This window comes from Nomia melanderi, chromosome 2 (genome assembly GCF_051020985.1).
Source record: "Nomia melanderi isolate GNS246 chromosome 2, iyNomMela1, whole genome shotgun sequence".
In the NCBI taxonomy this organism is placed as follows: Eukaryota; Metazoa; Arthropoda; class Insecta; order Hymenoptera; family Halictidae; genus Nomia; species Nomia melanderi.
In genome coordinates, this window is record NC_135000.1 from 15,288,549 (window position 1) to 15,311,972 (window position 23,424).

Genomic DNA, 23,424 nt, shown 5'->3' on the forward strand with positions numbered 1-23,424 from the left:
CATTCCCATACCATTAAAACGCAAGCGTGTACTAGTCGCGAAGCCACCAATATAAAATCGACATACCAGTAACCACCTATTTTTTCAACAGTCAGAATAGCATTTTTTATGAAACTACTTTTTATTTCGTCAATAATGGTAAGTTAGTTAACGTGTATTGTTAATCTGTTACCTATGGAATTTAGTTTGAAGAACCTCTCGTTTTGCGCGCAATAAAATTACAAAATGAAGTGTACTCGTCAAACGTAGAACGAACACACTTAGGGTATATTTTAATGAAAATCCAAAGCAAAATAAAGAAGAATTACATATTTATCTGAAAAAATAAAGAATGCATCGTTGAAATAATCAGTATAATTTCAAGCTTTAAGATGACGTGTATACCTGTGAAACGCAGTTAACTGATGTATTTTTCCCAAAAGATTTGATTTGGAAAAGAGTCAAATATCAGTCCCATTTTACTAGATACATGAACAGAATTTTGTAGAAAAATTAGGTTTGAACTGGTTAAGGTAATTCTCTATCGAAACCCTGAAACACGAACCGTCTTTGCAAGGACGAGCCAGCTCTTCCGATGATGTAAGAGCACTCGCGCGGTGCGCGGTTTAATTCGTCCAGCTCTCTCACAAAGGCTGGCTCCGGTTTTACCTTAAAACCAGACTTCGTCCGCGATACCGAATACTCACCGGTCGCGTCTTCTGTCCGGCCTGGCTTGGAATCAAGGTGGACACTGCCTCGTGTCCTCAGTTTCTCTGTTAGACGGCCGCGCGTCGCATAAAACGGGCTCGGCCGTTCGACGTTCGCTCTCGGCGAGCTAGATTTCGTGTTTTCCTCGTTCGCGTCCGATACTTGCAAAACAACCGCTGTTAATCGTATCTACGGGTCGATCTTGGTAATTTCCGAAGGAAACTGCCCGAGTAAGTTGTGAAATAATTAACCGCGTAGCCCTCGCCGCGTCCGAGCCAAACGTTGCTCATACTGCTTTCCGTTAATATCCAATGAAACTTAAGAACCGTCTTTTTAATAAAGTGGGACACTTTATTAAATGAGATGTACAGTTTTTTGCTGATTCGAACAGTGTAACGAGTTTCACGTAGGGGCTATGAATCGAAATAAACGAGGTTTAAAAATACCAACAGTTGTTTGAATTATTTTTGTGTATAAATGTGACAGAGTACTTTTTGGAGTATTGTTAAATTGAACCGTGGAGAATTTTCATTTATCCTTTGTAAATTTATACTATTCTACCATAATGTCTAATTAACCTTAGTCTATTATAAATGAAAATACTGTGTTATTATTGATGAAATGTTCTTACTTGTTTGTCAGTTGATTTAGAATGGGCAAGATAACTTTTACTAGGAAAATATGTTTCTTTCATTGCAAATGAATGAAAAGTATGAGTTAATCTGCCAGTACTAACCTATGTTAAAGTGAATAATCGAGGAATAGGATTTCAACAATAGTTTATACTATATCTATTCTACGAGAGAGATGTGAATGTCTTATAAGTACAACAAATGGAAAATAAAAGTTGATTTATAATCATTCATTGCTTACTTAGTAATTACAGGTATAATTTCAGAAAGTTTTGAAGAACTGTTTTAATTTTCAAGATAAAAAAATAATTAAGATTTGCAATAAGTTTAAAGGATCAAGCACTTATTCGTTATTATATTTATATATTCCTTTTTTTCGGAAAACAATAAAAGCAATTTTTATTCTTTTAATATTTAATTTCAAAAATTTTATTTCCTTGATTTATTTTTTTAATTTAATTTTAATGTTTTTTGTATAATATACGAATATTTTATACCAGTTTCAAAATGTTTGCATAGCAAATAATTTCATGCAAACATTCTGCTTGAAGGACTATCTAAATATTGTTTGTTACTAGGCAATTTATGACTGAAACGATTGAATTAGCTAGAGTACATAAGTGCCTGTAAGCTTTAAATAACCATCTATTGGTTTCTTGACCATAAGAAAACACGAATAAGTTTAGAAAGTTTGTTAACATATAAGGAAGTAAAGAAAGTTGTGTTTCGTTGCTGCTAATAAAATATGATGCAGGTGTGTAACACTAATTAAACAAAAATATTCAAAAATGAATAAAGAAATAACGGTATAACGAAATTGTGGACATCTATGACGTTTCATATTTTTGAACATCATTGTAAGAATAAAAGTAAAACAAAAAGTCCTTCGTTAATGATTTTATTAGCGCAAAAATAAAATGAAACTATTATAAATCTTGAATAATTTCTATTATTTTTGACACTTAAGATTACACTGACCATTTATTGTATTGCACTATGCTATAAACACATAAAATTTGCAATCTTTTATTAGTAATATATTTGCCGCTTATTTTGAAAGTGACTTAAGTCCATTTAAAAAAAAAACTTAAAAAATAAAACGATAATATAGAATTGGAATTGTTATAACCATTAATTTGATTTTTTTAGGGGAAATGGACTTAAGCCACTTTCAAAATAAACAGTTCATATATTTTCATCGTAGTACCTTCACTTACGAATATTTCTTCTTGTAGAAAAATCTGTTTTGTAAAGTTATTGATCTTTTTTTGAAAACGAAAAGAAATAAATTATTTTTTCTTACAATACAGTACAAGATAAAACAGTTTATCACGTCAGTCTGAGTGTTTTATAAAGTCTCATGGAATTGAATATCGAAGTAGGTAATTGGTCAACCGCATTTAAATATCGTGAGGGTTCTCGTGCAGCAGGAAGACATTAGATTCAAATAAATCATGGGGAGGAAAATAAAACTGTCTAATATCTTCATCAAAAAAGTTTCGCAAGCAGAAATGCATTTAGCATACTTCGGCAGTACCTCGAGCGTAAAAGTAAGTTGTTTAACTGGTCAACATAGTGGTTTCTTTAAACACTGATCGTTGCACTTTCACTTCGCGTACCTACGCATGTAAAAACTCTTCCGTAATTATAATACAACCAAAAATTGCATATTTATACCAATATAATAATCCACTAAAGTGTTGTGATACAAAATATATTTTTTCCATTATAATACTAGATACTTATTAGTGTCTACCACTAAAGTTATTAATGCCCAACACGCATTATTTCCTTTAGTATGATAAGTAGTACTCAGTTTTTAAAAAATACAGTGTAGAAGTTACGTAAATAATTATAGAATGCATCGTTATAGGTTTAAATAATTTAGAGCATGGATAATTCACATAAAAACATCATTTTCACGAATTATTACCTTCACAGTAAGTACACAAATATAATGACAAGAAACTAACATGAATTTAATTCAATTTATAAAATTAAAATTTCAATACACTTGTATTTTAACGTATTTTAACTACTTCTTAACGAAATTCGAATATTGTTTGTTACCTGGTACTTCTTAAGATTTACAAATAAGTAAATCTACAAATTTTATACACTTACTTATTCAGAATATAAGTATCCAAACATCAACAAGATGAAATTTTCAAAAAGTTATAGCCATAAATACATTCGTATAATATCATTACACGAATATATTTAGGATCATTTTAATTTTACTTTTACATATCATTTAAAATTTATAACATCGAAAGACTGTCGACTTTGATCGGAGTGTACTTCTATCATTCAAAATTATCGTTTCAATACCATGAACTATCTTGACACGCCCATTTTGTCATACATTGAATAATTGTAAATTTCGTGGATATTGTATTTACAAGAATAAACAAGTTTCACAATATTTTTTATCGAGAATCAACGATTATCAAGATAACTTCAACTTCTTTATGAAACACATGGAAAGTAAAGAAAACGAGAGATATTAAGCTGAAAATTGCAAGAAATTTTCATACGCAAAGTCCACGAATAGTGGTACTTATGTTACGACGGTTTCCTTCACGTTGCAGTTTATATAATGAATCCACTATGCGTATTTCTTAATGCGCCCACCTTTCCGCACTCCATTAAATGCTTCCGACACGGTAGTATTAACAGACTTGCGTTTAACCGGTTTTGCGTTTGGCCCACATTGGTATGTCGCGATAGGACTTTCGAAGCATTGCGTCCCAGAAATACGCACTCTCCACGCATTCGAATCAGAAAACGCCGTTTCCATGATGCCTCGGAACTTCTTGATTAAAGCTTGCACAATTGTCACTGAATACTTTCAGACCTAGAAACTCGATAGTTATAATTGAAGTTGTATTTCAATATATATTGAAACTTTCAAAGTAAATCACATAAAATTGATTTTACTTTTTCCCTTAATGAAAGTCAGAATATTGAAAGCTTTAGAGGAATATTAAGTGTTATTTACAACTATATATTGGGTATTTTCGTAAATAATGCAGTGTTTTATATTTCGTTTATTTTAAAAAATAAAGATAAACACAACTGTTTCTATGTGTAATACCGTAAATTATGGAATTAATAGAGTTTTCGTCATATAGTTGATACTATTGCTGTATAGAGATATCTAAATAAGTAAAAACAAATAAATACAATACATTTTTTAATTAGTTACTACAAACGAGATTATTTAACATTAGTCGATAATTTTCAGACTTCCGCGCATATATGCATATTTAATGGTTAAACCGTTTGGACATATTCTATTCGAATGAACTATGTATGTTAAAGTTTAAAGATATTTTCTCTAAATAAATTCACTCGTCAGCAATGTGTTAAACGGCGAGATTTCTCATTGAATAAGAAAGATGTTGAACCGCACAGAAAGCTCGCGAGCAAAGCCTCCGGTCGCAATTTGTGGTGCCGTCTGAGGCACAGGCCGAGGAGATTGTGTAACTGCAGCCTCGTGTCGGCATAGACGAGTACTATGATGCATCTATGGTGCATCCGCCGTGACCCCGGTGCTTGCGCGTGCACCCATGTCGTCCACATATAAGATTGTATTACGATAACGTCCATATTCATCTATCTTCGATTGCATACACCTGTGTCCGATGTTTAAGGCGTTTTCGGTCGGTTCGGTGAAACTACCTTCGGTCTTTGTTGTTTCCCTCCCCGCGATCTCTGTTTGCACGCGAGTTTGAAAGTAAACGCCCTCTCTTCGACTCCGTAATTAATGTAATAGTTTATAAATATATTGATTACACTATTTGCATATAATATATGTAAATTTATTTTTAATGTTGCTTAATACTGATATTGATTAAATTATTTACATATCATTATGTACATTAATTTTTAATATTGTTCAATATTGATATTGATTGAATTATTTACATATCATTATATACATTAATTTTTAATATTGTTCAATATTGATATTGATTAAATTATTTACATATGATTATGTAAATTTATTTTTAATATTGTGTAATATTGGCATTGACTAAATTAAGTTGAATATTGATATTGATTAAATGAAATTGAATATTGATGTTGATTAAATTTAATATTGAATAAATTAGGTACATTTATTAATATTAACGCGTTGACTGCCACGAGGATTTTGAGCGTTTTTATAGTAATACTTATCCTTCTATAACAAAGGCAAATGGTGTTAGAAATAATTGTTAATGATTTGGTATCACAGTACTCGTGTTACACTATTATTTAGCTACTTATGTTACTAAATATTTTTATTCGACAGTAATTATCGTATTGCATTTTTTTTTCAAAGAATTTTGAAGTTCCGGTCATCCATGACAATTATGGCAGACAATGTATTAATAATATTTAATGCGATTTAATTTTTGTTAACACCAGTTTTGCAAAATTCATCAATTAGAAATGTTCTAGGTTTCCTTGATATTATATTTTAGCAATTTACTTTGTCAATTTTAGTAGAAACATTTTGTAGAATATGTATTATATAAATCTAGTTTTAATGTCATTCTATTAATAGCGGAAAGTTAATAGATGTTTATTAGATAGGCACATGATTTATAGAATTTAACGAAATTAATTCGTTTCATATGATTCTCTTTATGCCAATTTCAATGTTTTGAGAAAATATCGCAAACTAGAATATTTTATTATAAACAATAATAATACATGTTGCAATGTTATTAATATTTATACCTTCATTATGAATAATGAGAAAAAAATTTTCTGCATAGTAAGAATAATTTTCTTCTAATAAATCACAAGAACGTAGCAATTATTGAATTAACTCGGTTGCAGAAACTAAATGAAATATCACGTTAATAGTGTTTCAAACACGCTGGCACCAAAAAAGATATGAAGAATGTAATTTCTTTCAAATCACGTCGAAAATTTGCAATTTTAATATCGTTCCAAATACTCCAGTACCATAAAAACAATCTGAAAGAATTTCATTTCTTGTATGTTCTGCTATGGAAACAAAACTCGGTATGTTTTTTCGCTACGATAAATGAGGCAATCAGGTTTCCGAAAGAATGTAACAATGTTTAAAAAAAAAAGCAACTGTCCGTGCGTCGTTGCGATTAAACGAGCGAACTTATGCCTTATGCGAGTGTTCTTTTTATTCGACATTCACAACCAGAACCACCGAGTTTTCACCGATCGCCAACGTGTTAAGTAGTGCATATATTTCTCTTCAAAGGAACGTGCTTTTTCGATCGCATGCACGCAACTCCGGAATATCTAACTTTGCCAACGTCGCCTAGCATTTCAAACGTACAATTTTCCACGTCTCGTCGTTCATCATTGACTCTGCGTCTATTATTAGCCCTTTCTGCATAAAGGCTAAGCATAAAGAATCACAGAACAATTATCGACACTATCATTTATCGTTGTCGACAACTGTGTAATTAATATTGATCGCATCTGTCGAAAGTTTTCAGTGCATTAACAATAAACGTACTATTATTCGGATACTATATGAATTGATGTCAAGTTAAATGGACGAAAGACAATACAGAATTTTCCATCAAATTTTAAAACCGATCATTTGATCCATCGCAGAATGTTTAGTGTTAAACAAAATCTATTATTCCATTTCTCATTTAAACAAACATTTCTGAGGCAATTATTATTAGCCGATGCTATATTTCTATAAAAATATTCAGTAACGAAACGTTTGCATATCATTTTCTCGTTACACATAAAGTAATGTAAAAGATTTTGAGTACAAACATTGTTTACTCTATCGAGCAATAAATCCCACAAAAAGAAGTGAAGTTCGTGAGTTCAACTCTAGAAACTTTTATTTTCTCTAAGCACCATTCCTTCTACATTTATTATATATAAAACGAATAGATATTATTTCTCTTATTATTCTATATAATCACTGTTTCTATTTTGAAGCTCCCATATCCTATCATACGCGAACGTAATTCCTAATCAAAAGAGATCTGCGTTAAATTAAAAGGAGTCGAGAACCTACTAAATACTAACCCTTGGAAACCCCGAGCCCTCTGCTTGGTTGCTCATCGAAGTTCTTAATCGAATCAAGTTATTTCCGTTTACACCGCGGCCAGACAATAATTGCATTACGAAAAACCAGTCAGATTCTAAATATAGTAGGATGAACGTAATCGAAGGGGATTTAATCGTCAATCTCAAGGGAACGGCAGGATGATCGTTCGTTAGATTTCATCGCGGTAGCGGCGCGTTCAGTTGAAAACTACAAAATTTCTTTATTGCTTCCGTTTGATCGAGAAAGATGATGCGTGTACGCGAGAGAGAGAGAGAGAGAGAGAGAGAGAGAGAGAGAGAGAGAGAGAGAGAGAGAGAGAGAGAGAGAGAGAGAGAGAGAGAGAGAGGCAAGGAGATAGAGAGTGAAGAGGACGAAATTCTTCCCCGCGGGAGGAGAAGAAAACAGGTTGCAGAAGAAACTGCGCTTTCGGAGTCGCGAAATGCGCGGTTCAGCTTGAGGTGGACGCACGGAGGGGTAAAAAGGAAACGGTCCGGCGCGGGAAGATCGCGCGCCGGTTCTTGCGAAAAGGGAAACAGAAAGATATACTGCTGGCCAACGAAAAGAGAGAGGAGGAGTAGTCACGCGAATAGAAGATGCCCATCTCTTGAGGTCATCTTGATCCAAGGCTTGGCCATCGGGGGGGAAAGTGGACTTCTGCCTTTTATGTCATACATAGCCGACTTTTAAACTCCCTTCCATTCCCCCACTTTTCGACGGAATCGATTTTCCGACGCGCACTATGTACAGTTGGGAGATGACTTGATGTCTAGTAGAATAGCATAGGGGAAACATATGTCTTTCTAGTTTGTGCCTTTATAGTTTTGATTGGTTAAGTATGACTAATGATGAATAGCAAATTAGTAATCCAAAATGTCAGAAATTAGGAAACAAAAGCAATAGAAAATTATCTGAGGAAAAATGAAGACTGATCAATCAAGAGAATCCTTCAGCCTAGTCGTCAAGTGATCTCCTAGTAGTATGTACTCTTGGTAGATGACTTGATGTGTAGCACGATAGGACAGTGGTTTGTTTATATCCTTGTTTGTTTTGTGTAACCCTATTAAAGAATAGCAAGTAAGAATCGAAAATGAAATGAGCACAGACAAAAACTGATTAACCGGTCATCATTCCGCATTTCCCAATCTAGCTATCAAGTAATTTTTTATTAATATGTACATGTGGAACGAAATGTTTGCACTTTGCTGTTGTAAAATGATTCTATATATCTTCGGTTTGATGGAGATTCGAGTACAGAAGCTGTCGCAAATTCCCTCTGCCCTTGAAAAAGGCGGTTAACATTTTTTATTGCACCATCATGTTCTACTTATCGTGGTGACAGACAGTCTTAAAGGAACCACGGGTTGAAGATGAATAGTGTAAAACCGAAGGTGTAAAATCATGATATAAGATGTCGTGCTAGGAGACGATCTCTCTGGTATTGCAATAGGAGATTCTGACCAAGTGCCTGGTCCAATACGGGACCCTTTTCGAGGAACGCTGAACCCTTAAGGTCACGCAATTTTAAAGACATAAGAAACTCGACTTGCACGATAATAGTATAAGAGTATAAGTAATTTTAATAATGTTTGATGGGTGAAACAATATTCCATCATGTATCAACTGTAAAAAAGGTGGAACAATTTTAAACCCACTTATCCTCAAAGTGTTAAAGCATATGGTTTGAAGCTATACCATAAACAAAACGTCCCATCATTCTACATTTTCAGACCACTCTACCTCTCGATAAAACAAAATTACAACATAATAGCAAAGTCTAAACATTTTGTTCCACCTTGTAAATGTACGTGCTATGTATACTGATAGATTTCGATTAGTGCGGATAATGAATGCCAGAAATTAATTGCATTATTCGAATTTGCACTACAGTAGAACTTCGTATAACGTAATTAAAAAATTCCGTGTTATAGAGATTTCACGTTTACGAATTTCGCATTGAATTCCCTTTTTTGATGGCGACCCAATTTTTTCCTTTGCTTGTATTACCTTCTTGTAAAGAACCTCATTTTTTATAGTTATTTTTCAATTATCTTTTCATTGCTTTATTGGGGGTTCTGTTGTGTTCGAAAACAGTTATGATATCGACTTGAAACAGTTATTGAGAACTGAAATAAAGTCATAATTGTTATTAGGTATATCGGTTCAGAGTTATATCAGTTTCGATTCCGGCTTTTTAAAATCGATATTATATCGGTGCTATATTGGTTTTATAACTGCTATTTCTCGATTCTGCATTTCTTATTTTGTGTTGAAGTTTTGTTTCCAATAATGTCGTAAAAATACATGCATTTCGAAGTTCTCCATGTTTTAAATAACGCACCAGTTTCCTAACTTATAAACAACTGATTAATGTTGTACGATAACAAAGAATATTTCAATACCTGCAGATCGATCTTTTACACAGCACAATGGAATAACATTACTAAATATTATTAGGAAATAATATGATAGAATTACGGTCTATAAAAAATGCATGAACTTATGGTTCACTAACTCAACGATTCTAACCGAGCTTTGTGGTTCTGTATCTATCTGTAACATTGAGATTTTAAGAGCCGTTTCAATCGAAAACTCTATGAATAATCATAAGTGCATTTTGTTTTATAATCAATGATACACTTAAAAAAAGCTCTAAAGTCTTAGCATTAAACAGGAAGTCATAAAATATGCAAAAACTACTGCATAAACCTAATACATTAGCTGAACAACCACTTGGAGATGCATGTGATGAACGAAAACTTGAACGATTCAAACCATTGGATGTGAAAATTAGATTTAAGTGATTCTTACACATAGAGATAATACAAAGCAGATAGATATCAATACTTTATTTATTTATAGTGTGTACACATTATTATTTCTTTTCATTCTACATCATTCTGTAGGATGAAGTTCAAATTTTGGATGTATTCCAACATTCAGTGGCCTATTTTTAGTAAACTTTTGTATATTCCATTTCTTCCATTGCCATTAGTTTTACAGAAATTTAATTTTAAAAAGAAATAAAATGTTCTACTTTATATATTTCTTGTGCTTCATATATAAAACCAGTAAAAATGTTTTTAACCGAAAATGAATCCATAGTCACGCACTAATTTGACAAATGCTTTAGTGTTTATTTTGTAAATTAAAAATCTGAAATCACATTTAATTATAGGCTTCTATATAGAAACCACGAAAAGCAACTTAAAAATTTAAGTCATTTCTGAATGTAAATGTTATTTTATGAGAAGATAGCTTTCCCCAAACTCTTCGTTTTTTTCTTATAATTTTTTCGATCTTCGATATAGTATAAAAGTAACTTCCGTGTGTGCTTGCATGCAATAATTAATCGTCTAAAAATATTAATGGTATAGTTCTTGTATTCAGTATGAAAGTACTAATTAACTTGCAACATGTTTATGTTTCGTTTTATTATTCCGGTTTTAGAAATCTGTAATTAGGTATATTACTTCTAGAGGTCGAAAACCTACGAACTATTTAAAAATCACGTCACTTCACTGCGCAATTAGGATTATTTGCTTCTGGGTATAGTCTATTCCAGTAACATTAACTTTGACTTGCAAATTATGTAAAAAGCATCGAATGTAATCTTAGTCGTGGCTGCGATAATAGTTTTCATTCGTTGGTTATCAGGGAAACTTCAAACATTGAATCCTCGAAGAAACGTCAGATAACTTATTATGACATTTGACAAACATGAATTTCTCAGTTTGACCACACTATAAACGAAAACAATATGAGACGTAATACACAATTCATTTATAACGTATTCGTCCAGTTACGTCTTAATTTCTACGTAATTAAGCAAAAAGTTATTATCACGTCGTAACTCTCTTCTTATATTCTCACAGTACAATTACATTTGAAGAAACACTTAGAAATCAAAAACTTGGGTGTACATGTTTACATACATTCATAAACTACTGTACTATTTATAATTTTGAATAATTAAGAAAAATTGTTAAAAATATTCAGATCTTGTGCCAAAATTCAAAGCATTAACCATTAAAAATGAAACTTATCCTATTTAAAATATTTCCTTCTTTGAGAATAATTTATCAAATGAATATCATCCAGTTATAAGAATGAGTTTTAATAAAGTTTATTTAACCAGTTAATTCCGTTTGATGAGTATACACAGCTTTCATCTTAAAGCTTAACATGATACTAATTGTTTCAACGATGAATTATTTATTTTTTCAAATAAACATGTAATTCCTTGTTTTACATCGGTTTTTCATTAAAATATATCCTAGGTGCATTTGTCCTGCGTTTGACGAATACACACTTCATTTTTTGATTTTACTGCTCGCAAAACGAGAGTTTTTAAACTAAATTCCACAGTTAACAGGTTACAGTGCTTCGTTTTACTAAATATTCTTCAGTTCGTTAGAAAGAAAATTCGAAAATATTGACTTTTTCGAGCTTTCTAGGCCGGAGACCCTAGTTTAATCGAAATAAGCCGTACATTAGGAGCAGGAACAAGATGTCTCGCAGGCGCACAAAAGAGGCTAGGCAAACAGGTCGATTCGCGTGGATAAGATGTGTCCGTTAGCCGCGCAGATTTCACCAACCGGGAAAAATCGTTCGAAATGTCACTGGACTAAAACCAGTACCGCTCGTCTGAAATTTTGTCGGCCACACCCGTTCTCTCGTTGCACCTGCGATATCGGTGCATTTCTACGAGCGTTGCAACTCCCTGCCTATACGTGTATCCGCACACTTATCGAGCGCCCCTGCGTTAGTTTTCTTGTTGTTTTTCGACCAACCGGCCGAGCGTATAGGCCGCTCCTCTTACGTGAGGTTCTGGAACGAGACTTTTACGAAAGTCCAGCATCGACGAGAAAGTAAAGCATATCGAGTTTGCCGCGGGCTATCTATCTGCTCCATTTTCCGACCTCGTGCGCCGCGCCACGCCGCTCCGCGCCGCCACGATGTCATATCGCTGACCGACCAACTGTGTCCGTCTTTTAAACGCAAAAAGATCTCTTTGCCAACCGCATTTCTTCTTCCTGAATACGGTAGAACTTCATTAACAGTAGAACTACCGCATCCGTGAAGATGATGGGATTCAGTGTTCTTATTTCGAAATTATTGATATCGTATAGTATTAAATATTTGGAATGATTTTAAAAATAAATGGTTTTACTTGAATACTACAAACGGGATTCACTTTTATTATTTTGTAATTACTGATATCCTAAATATGTGAATTATTAGAAATGATTTTAACACTTTGTCTACTGCTTCTGATCTACGGTTTTCGTTATCGCGTAGAAGTGTATGTTTTTACTTGCAAAGCTTTATAATTTTAATCGCTAATCGAACAGCCGATTAATAGGCTTGTAGTAGATAAAGTGTTTTGTAAACCGTGAAATGTAAACAAAATGAATGTTTTCACTTGAATATTTACACATTCAATTCATATTTAGTTCAATATTTACATATTCAATTCATATTCGCCAGAATATTTACATATACTACAATGAATATATGGAGAAACCTAGAAAAAATCTATTACTAAATTTTTATAAGGATTACATAGTAATTATATTAAATGCTCAGTAGTTCTAGTGTTAACACGTTGAATATCTCGAAAGTTTTTAACATTTTGTATGATATTACTTCTTCTTTCATAATAAAGACATTATATTCGGATGAATTATTAATGATTTGGTATTATAGTCCATAAGTTACATTAATATTTAGTTACTTATGTTAATAAATATTTTTATTCGACAGCAGTTTTCTTCTTGTAATTGTTTTCAATCAATTTGGTAGCTCCGGTAATTGATGACAATCGTAGCGGACAACGTGTTAATTTTAATGCAATTGAGTATTTACAACAGTATTACAATTATAAAGTTTAATATTTAATAATAAGCTTTGTATAATGCATCAATGTGTGAAATATTGAAATGAAATAGTTTTGCTTCTTAATTTATATGTGAATTATTGTTAAGTTAATTTGAAAGTATCATTTATGATACTTAAAATGTTATTGAAAATGTTAAATGTTTCTAGTGGAAAACAATAAAATATAAAATATTTACAACCCTGTGCTTATAATTGTAGTATTTTCTTCTTATTTTTAATCACAGAACATACTGACACCGTTTGTTAGAATAAAAATGAAACATCTCGTATACCTAATTAGTGCTTGATTTACGAGACTTCATACACGGGTAAATGCTATTGCCCACAGCTTAGTTCTTTTTCTCTAGTAAAAGTTAGAGATAAACATTTGAAATTGATGCGTGTTACTCTTTAGTTTCTTTATTATCGGACGTTATACTCTTGTAATACTTGTAATTAATATAAAAGCTGCAAAGTATATTTCTTGACAGTGGATTAATGACGTCAGTTTATGGTATAAATATCTTTGGAATCGTTTATTTTGTAACAAAAATTTAAAAATCCACTTTAAAATTACGGAATGACCGGCAAAAAATCCTCATTGTTCATTACATAGAAAGAAGTTTACCGTTGATTTAGCTCAAAAATGTTGTAACCGACGCAAGTAGATCAATACAGGAGGTATTAAATTGAATGTGATTTTTACCGTTAATTTGTTATAAAAGCATATTTTATTTACATCTGAAATACAAAAAATGTTTGTACGTTTCTGTGAATGATACTCATTTTATAGTGTTTTGAATGATGATTTTGAACGCAAAGAAAAATTAATGCATGTCATAATTTATTTGATCATGATATATATTTGTAGGTCCTTCCTAGCCTTTGAGTCTAAATTTAAGTAAAAAATATATTAATATTCTAGAAAATGGTATAATGCATAAAAATTAAGTCTAATTGTATTATGAATATAATGGTTAAATAATATGCTAACTTTCAAAGGCAAAACGAAGTATATGGTTACTTAGATTTTCGAATCCTACTAATTAAACATGAAAATTTTTTAAAAGAGTACATATTTCATTATTGATTTGTAACGAGTTTCACGTAGCGGTGTTATTATTTAAATTCATTTATGTGCATTTAAATGCTTATAATATCATACTACGCGCCGAAAGGAAGTTGCCAATTTCCTTAACAATTCACCAATAAATCTGGGAGTCGATCTCATTTAATTTAGAGTGAAGGAAGTAATTTACCATAGTCGGTCATTAATCGCAAATTCCTTCACGTTCTGCATTGGCTGACCAACTTTTACACAATTTTCACACACAGGCTTCCTTGAGTATGTACGGTTCAAGTGGAAAGGTCAAAATATCGTAATGATTACCTGCATACATTCAAAACTTACATCTTTTCCAAATTACTAATATCTATTCTTAATGAGTTCAATTACTCTAATAAATGTAGAGATCCTATACTCAGTCACCAAAAAGTGTACATATGATTTCATTTATGGAAATTGATTTATAAAAGTTACTAGACAAAATTTAAGTGTAGTTAAAAAAACACCTATGGATTGTACAATTAATAGGACCATAATAAGATATATGAAATTGGTTTTAATGATTATTATAATTGTTATAACAATGAATTTTTTTCAGTTTATTAAATTCATGGTAACTCTAGATTTTGTTGTATTTTCTGTTGATTTACATTTTCTTGTAGAATTGAATTACTCAATTTGGAAATGTCTATTCTTTGTTTGAAATCTGTCTTATTTATTCAAATAATTGAAAGTTGACAGATGTATTGCAAATTCTGTAACCGATTGTTCCTATATTTAAAATGTTAATTACATTCTTATAAAATGTTCATGTTTTGCACAATATTTACAGAAATATTATTTAGAAAATAGTTTGTTTATATTTTTTGCATAAGTATAATTTTACAAATTTTTCTCTTCATTATTCCTATTGCTAATAATAATCTTAAATCTAAGGAAGGTATAAATGATAATGTATTTAATATTCTACATAACTTTCTTTATAAATATATAAATATATTTATATAAATATTTTATTTTAAAATTATATATATATCAAACAAAATACAATATATCTCCTATATTGAGATATATTTCTTAATGCAATTTGTATGCTGCATTTTTCATAAAATTTCAAGAACAGGAAGAAAATTGCATATCAGAAATCTGTACCTAGAAATTCGAAACTCGCATCCACATTGGCTGTAGTATACCGGAGAACGTAGAATTTTCCACATGAATCCCATCGTGGTGAAATTTTTTCACTAACCTGACGAGTTAATTTCATGAAAGTAATAGCCATGGAATTCGTTCGCCAGCACCTGTTTGATTTTATAAAAAAAATGTAATTACCGGTGAACGGAGTTTTCGGCTTATTTCGTGCAAGATTTCACGATTGCGCCCTCTTTATCAAGAATAAATAATACAAAAGGTAAAACAAGAGTATTTAACCTGAATTACATAGTAGTTTAATGATAAGATTTATTTCGCATCAAAAAGCTCTGAAAAACGGTTTAACATGATTTGCGAGACTTACTTCAAGGGCAACAGTAATTGATTAGATGACTACTGACAACCTCGAAGGTGTTACCAATCGCGTATCTGGAACAAAAATTAAATGAAAATATGGAAACTATACAATTTGTGCTTAGACTGTCTAATTAAATATTGAAGTAAGTTTATCGGTTATGTTTAATTAACTACTAGAACAGGTTTCAGTAATTAATGTATGTTTATAATTTCTTTCATGTTTCAATAATTAATTTATGTTTATAATTCGTTTTATGCTTCAGTAATTCATTTATATTTATAATTCCTCTTATGTTTCAGTAATTAATCAAACACCACCGATAAATTGACTCCGATTTTTAATTAGACGGTATAAGAACAAGTTCAATAATAATTAATCGAGATTTTTATTTTGGACTGCGCTTGTGTTATATTTAGATATAACTATATTGCATAAAGTATTTCTTTCTCATACACACAATATATACTCCAAAGTAGATACATTATATAATAATAATATGCATACTTTAATATAACCATATTATGATTATATTATAATATAATATATAATTATAACGTTATATTATAATTATAACTGTAATCGTATGAAACAGTGTCATTCATTTTAACGTCAGTTTTATTAATTATATTCCCAGGTTCTGTAGTTTCAAAGCTGTAGTAGAACTTGTCGTTGCCCTCATTCATTTTCTATTATTGTTAAAGGAAAAGCGTGTGAGCATGTAATTTCACGTATTTTCCTTAATCACGTCAGACCGTGTTTAACCTTCAAGCACGCACGATCCACACGCAAATGCTATCTTAAAGTTGTTTCTTTCCAGTAATTTGAAGTGATAGCATGTGCGCACGAAGGTAATGTATAATTCAATTGTTTCACTTGTCATTTTTGTAATTTCACAAGTTGGGCCTATCACTGTGTAAATACACATAAATACAAGTTCCATAGGTATTATAAACATTAATAAAAACTTTTAAAAGTGTTGTTAATGATGAATTTAGTTATTGTTTGCACTAAGAAATCAAATAAATTGCAACGGATATAAATAAGCAAACATTGCGAGGACAGAAATCATAATCTTATAAAATTAATAAAATTAAAAGAAAATATAAGATAAACAAGTTATTTCTTAAGTTACAGGTTTATTAGACAATTCTTAAAATTTCTATCTGTAGTGTTTGCATTTAAAATTTATCGATAATTCAATTAAGGAAATGTCCACAACATTTTGTATTAAACATATAATTACTATTACTATATTATTACAAAAGTGTAATAACTTATTAGTATCAAAAAAAAATAACAGACGAAATGTTTTCTAAATTTCTCTTAATATCTATGCGATGATCTCTTGCAATTAGGCATTCCTAAGGGCGCAATTAATCGCTCGTAACTTTGGTGTAACGAAGTAAAAGATCAATAAAACTTTATGCAATAATAGCAAATAATAATATGGGAAATTAAGACAATAATTTAGACATTCTTTTATCATACAGTAACTATAAATGCATATTCTTTAAATCTCAATTTCCATATTTTTAATTCTCTTAAATTTTTACGAAATATTCTACAATCAAAGCCATGTTATTGAAATATCATTATTACAGCGAAAACTTGTAGAAAATTAAATGAAATTATTAAACTGTTTAGCCTAAACTTTCAGTATATCAGTAAATGTCAGAAGTGCTTTAAACCAATAACTAAAATAAAGAGTGGAGATACAAATACATTGTATTTAAGTGAGAATTAATAAATGATTGTTTGATCAACAAGCGAACTTTTATGAACCCGATTTTTATGAAATTTTCATAGAAAGTAGTTTCTGCAAAAACATTTGACACGTATTCCTTTTTATCACTTAATGAACCGGCAGAAATAGAATATAAAATTAAAGAAAAACGTGTTTAGTCGAATATCTGTTTTTTGATAAGTATAGAATTTTTCAGGCCACGTTGATTGCAGGGGAAAAATGCATTATGTTAATTATTTAACCTGCATCGTTTGAAGAAAAGAAATCTGTAAACATTATGAATTCAATGGATCGATTAAGGAGATTCCCATAATTTTATGTATTAACGAGTCAAAGTTTGGTCCACGAGAAAATAAAAATTTTTTCGGAACGTAACTGTAGGAACAATGATCGAGAAACTGCTACTGTATTTCCTGAATACAATTAAGCCTTCGCTTTCTAAACAACTCTCATGCCAATTATACATCTTATATGTCGTAGGTGTTTAACCCTCGAAAAGTTTTAGCGAAATGCAAAACAAACACCAAGCCCACAGATATTTATAAAAAATTTCTTTTTTTACTCATTTATTAGTAAATGTTACATTCAGGTTGATTGGTATATAGGCTGTAATTAACCCCTTGCTTTGAAATATCGAATCGGGCTCGTATTGAAGATTTTATATTAAATTTTATGAGCATGATTGATTTCGATTAAAGCATATAAAGAATATAAAGAGAAAAACGTGTAATTTGTTTAGCGAATTTACACTTACAGTGAATATAAAATTATTTCTTTTATAGGGAAACTATTAATAATAAAGTAACTTTTGTAAACTAAATCAAGAGAAGAGTCATAGGGATAGAATAAAAAAACAGATTATATTATTTACAAACTATATTGTAAGCAATATATAATTTTGTATTTAGAAATTATTTTAAATCATAATTGTTATCCCAGATCATTACAATTATATCATTGGTTAATCATTGAAAATATAAATATTAATTTTTTAACTTTCTACCTACTGTTTTGTATACAGAACAGAAGTACAATATTTTTTTTCACAATACTGGAATTTACCACGAATTTTTCCAAATGTTAAATCTGCTCTAAATTTATCTAATGTTAAACTCTTTAGTAAAAAATAGTAATGCTGTATTGAAATTTCCATGATAAATGAGATAACAATACAAATCGAATTACTAAAAAAAATTTTTCAAGTAATAGTTACATAATTTTTCCAGCGATATGAATTTGTTACTTTATTCACACATATCATTTTGCGATAGATTTCCTGTAGTTGTGAGAAGGTAGTTTTCTCTAAGCATAATTTAAAGTGGTAGTTCGACGTGAAAACCAGAAGAACCAGGCAGGCGCCAGTTCCGATTCTTTTCTTCCTTTTACTTGATCTTTTTAACGTGAGTTCCATAAATAATTTTGCTTATCCAAGATTTCCATTAAAATATATCTGCCCCTATAAAAAGGAATATTATTATCCTTCTAATATATATTGAATTGAAATCAGACGAATATTAATTAAAATTTGTTTCCCCTTCAGCATTGCTTACCGTTTCTTTTACTGTTTTCCAAATATAATCTTATCCATTCACGTTAAAATACAAATGTTTCTTTTATATAAATATCATCATTCTTTTAATGTTAGGAATTCATTGCAAAAATATAATGAACACAAAATTGAAAAATCGGCAGTTGAATTTTACGCTAAAATAACTAACTTATTTTCACTACAAATCGATCAATTTAAAAATGAAGAAGAATAATTTGAATAAATAGTCATTATGTAAACAACTAATCATTTTCACACAAAAATTCATATTCACTTGTATTAACCCTTAGCACGCCATAGGCCGCCTCAGTCGTCACTTATTTTGATATAGGAAAAATGATAAAGTTCGATATTTAATATTAACTTTTGTATAATGCATCAATATGTGAAATATTAAAACAAAACAGCTTTATTTCTTAATATATGTATGATTTCTGAAATTAATTTTTAAAAAATATTCTTTATATTTAATCCAAAAATGTGTCAAGTGCTTCCAGTAAAAAACTTTCGGAGTACAAAGTGTTAAAATTATTACTAAAAATGATATCAACTCATATTTAACCCCTTAATGCACAAATTTTCTCAATGTGCAATATTCTATACAAACTTCAAGTCAACCATTACTCATGTTTCCATTTGATTAACCATATAAAATTGCTACCATGTAATTTTTCCTAACAAAAGCTTTTCATTTAAACAGAAGAAATAAATTATAATCTTGAATGTAAACAAATTAGTGAAGTTTAATACGGTTCTTCAAGAGTCCTTTGAGCACTTTTAAGGTTTTATACAAAATTATTGTTGTATCTGTATAAGTACACAAATTTATTTTACAATTTTTCGCAAATGCCTTGTCATAATTTAAATAGTTGTAAACTGAAAATTCTAAAATGAGTCAATTTTAACAGTCTAGTAGTTTTAGTGTTAAACTTCAGTTTAATCAAACACGCAGCGTGTCGAATGTCATTTTCCAATTCCTGAGTTTCTTAAGGTCTTCTATAAATAGAATACTCATAGTCCGATGCAGGAACAAAATTGCTTTTTGCTTTCCTTTTGCAAAAAGAAATTATTTGGCCACCTCTTGCGAGCCACACCAGCCGATCTCTGGTTTAAATATCTCAGTTTTTTCCTCGTTTTGTGATGGTTTCTTGTAAATAGAATTTTTATGGCTGAATGCAGGGTCGAAATTTCACTTTTTTTTTTTTAAAGAAAAAGCGCTTGTCCGGTTCAGATATCCTTGTCCTCCCGTGGTTTCTCTCCTCTTTCGAAACACAAGACCGTGCTAAAACGAGCTGGTCCCCCGATCGCAGCAGTTTCACCAAGGGAAAACAAATTTAAAATGCGATCTCCAACGATTCCTACCACCATTTACTTTCGCTGAAACCTGTTACACCTTTGTCTCCGTTTCTTTCCCTTTTGCTTTTCATTTTTTTCTTCGCTTCTTAACTTTGTGTCAGCCACTAAACTTCAGAGGAGAAAGAAATGAAACGCTCACACGAATTTTATTCTAGAAAATGTTTATAAAATAATGAAGTATAAAATGTGCTATTTTTTGTTTATTGTCTACACAATCAAAAGTTTATATAAATAAAGCTGTATGTACGAAAAATAGAAATTTTGGAAAACATATTTTGTGATGATCGAAGTGTCATTCAAGAATATGATATATCAGAACCTATTTTCTACATGTTTGTTTTTTATTTATATATTCTTTGTATAATCTTACTATGTTTTAATTTTATTATCTTGATTTTATAAAATAGGACGAAACACATGATATGATATTTTAGATATATCTGTATAGACTTGTCCATATTCAGTCTTAAATTATAAATGAGAAGGTAATACATTTATTTAAAGAATTAATATTAAAGTACATATAGATCTATGATCTATATAAAATATAAAATCTCAATCTGATTATTACTGATACCGCAATAAAATACTTATATTCTAGAACATATTGTTACTTATGTTTACTGAATCTAATGTTCCATCTGGGTTGAAATTTAATTAATTTGAATACATTTTTGAAAATTGTACACGGATTATTAAAAGAAACGTTTAAGTTCTAAATATTATGTTACTAAACATTGCAACTACTTCACTAATTTCAATACCTTTGACGTTTCCCTTATTCTATTACAACGATAAATTATTTTATTGTAATAAATAAATATGGAAAGATAGTTTATTTTTTAATTAGAGCATTATCTATTGTTAAAATTACAATTCATTTGAATTTACGTTCCTCGTTTTTAAAGTGGTTTGTTTTGAGACACCTTATACAGATGTTGCATTCAAAACAATGAATTAGTATTTCGAACACTGATAACAATATATATGTCTCATTAAGGATTCCGCTTACTATATGAGGATATCCTGTCGAAATGGAAAGTTTCACGTACGCATTCTTCCTTTGTAATCATTATAATAGCATTAATTATTCGCAACAAGAACATGCACCGTATATTAATGACGCTTACAAAAATGGAGACAATACAAATTCATGTACGGGAAACATGTGTATAATAAGTTGACACTTCCATCGTGTGCATGTTAACTTAAAAACGGAAATAATAAATATATTTCTACATAAATACAAAATAATAAAATAATACAAGAAAATAATAAATAAAAGTGTTTCTAATAAATGGTCTCCATATTGTTAACTTGATCTAAAAGAACATAATTTAAAGAAATAGTCTATTAGACAATTCCGTTTAATTTAGACAATTTTTAGTCTGTAGCTACAAATTTAATTTCTATACTATGTTATTAGGCAACATATGTGCATAACATGAAGACATTGTAATGGCATTGAAGTTTATTTCATTACTTTTTAAACATTTACGTTTTCAATATTTCATTGCGCTTTGATTCTCTGACTCATTCAAAATAAATCAATTTTTGTTTCTAATACTTTTCCGATTTTAATATTGAATAATTATCGTTTATCGAATACGTGCAATTCGAAAATGAAATCATTTTAAAAAAAGATGTATTATTAGAATGGATCTGTAAAAGTTGAATATTTTGGAAAACAGGGTAATAGGATAGAACCTCCGTTATGAGAATCTGATAATAGTACTATCTTAGTAATCTTAGAATTAGTATAATATTTGAATTGTTGATTTTATATATTTTTTTATTCATGAAACGAAGTATTGCCTTAAGTAAATTTTATTTAATTATTATAACTGGATCATTATTTAATAAATTATATCAAGAGAAATATATGTTTTGAAATAGATAAAATTTTATTTTAACCGCACAAAAACGTCGTTAAACAAAACTGTTATCGATTCATAAAATAAACAATGAATATTCTGAAGTTTTGCGAACACTTTGGAATATGTCTAACAGTTATCCTCCATGTATTAAAACCACCCATTAAATTAGTGATTTTTATTTTCACAAATTAAACAAAGAATCGTATGTCGCAATTGAAGAAATTCTTAGGTAGCATAAAATGGGTAGTATGAAAAAGAAGAATTTCATTTGCATAAGTTACATTGAGAAAGAATATAGCAACTGGTTGTTTATAAATACGCCGAAAGCAGGATGGAAATCGACTAAACTAATTAAACTCTTAAAAAAATATTAATACAGATACCGCTTAATGAAAGCTTGTTCTTGCTTCGAAACGTCATCGTTCGATAATCCTAACGTCCTGCCGGCTAACCAGTTTAGATAATTGAGATTCTACTATAACACCATTCTAAATGTAATTTTTTAAACATTGTAAGTGATGGAAGAATTTTAAAATACGCATACTGTTATTAAGGGAAACATGTTCTGTTTCGCAAGTAAAATAGTCGCTCGAACAAAGTGAATTACTGATTTACAGGAAGTCGCTGATAACTGAAGTATATTTCATTAATTTTATTTCAGTCGGATGCGTAAATTCTTCTTTGCTGTTTGGAAGCACATATTATTAACATATGATATCCTAATAATAATTTTGATACATCTTTTAATGAAGATAAAAGATAGTATATTATGTATAAATACTTAAAATACGTAGATATTTAATTATATAGCGCGTGGTACGTTAAATGGCTACTGTATTAAATACCTAAAGGTTGTTTAGTCGCATTTAAACGTAACTAAAATATATCTATGTGTATTATTTGAGCAGGTCCATTGCATTATTTTTAAAATTGAATGATTTTCTTTCGAAAATTTGTAAAAGTTTCAGGCATAATTGACGAAACAAAAAAGACAAAGGCCATTTCAAAATCTACCATTCCCAATTAGAAAAATCATTTACTAAAAATACATCAAGATAAGAAGCCTGAAACGTT

At 30.2% G+C, this 23,424-nt stretch overlaps 1 protein-coding gene across 4 annotated transcripts in view; it reads left to right on the plus strand.

Moving 5' to 3' along the window:
• Positions 1–23,424, plus strand: part of RhoGEF64C (Rho guanine nucleotide exchange factor at 64C) — an 80,652-nt gene that overhangs the window by 40,317 nt on the left and 16,911 nt on the right. The window contains exon 1 of one of the 4 annotated variants that reach the window (XM_076374502.1): positions 736–917. The exons of the other annotated variants lie outside the window; for them this stretch is intronic. The gene's annotated coding sequence lies outside the window, so the exon portion shown is untranslated. Of the gene's footprint in view, positions 1–735; positions 918–23,424 lie in introns of those variants that run through there. 4 annotated transcript variants of the gene reach the window in all.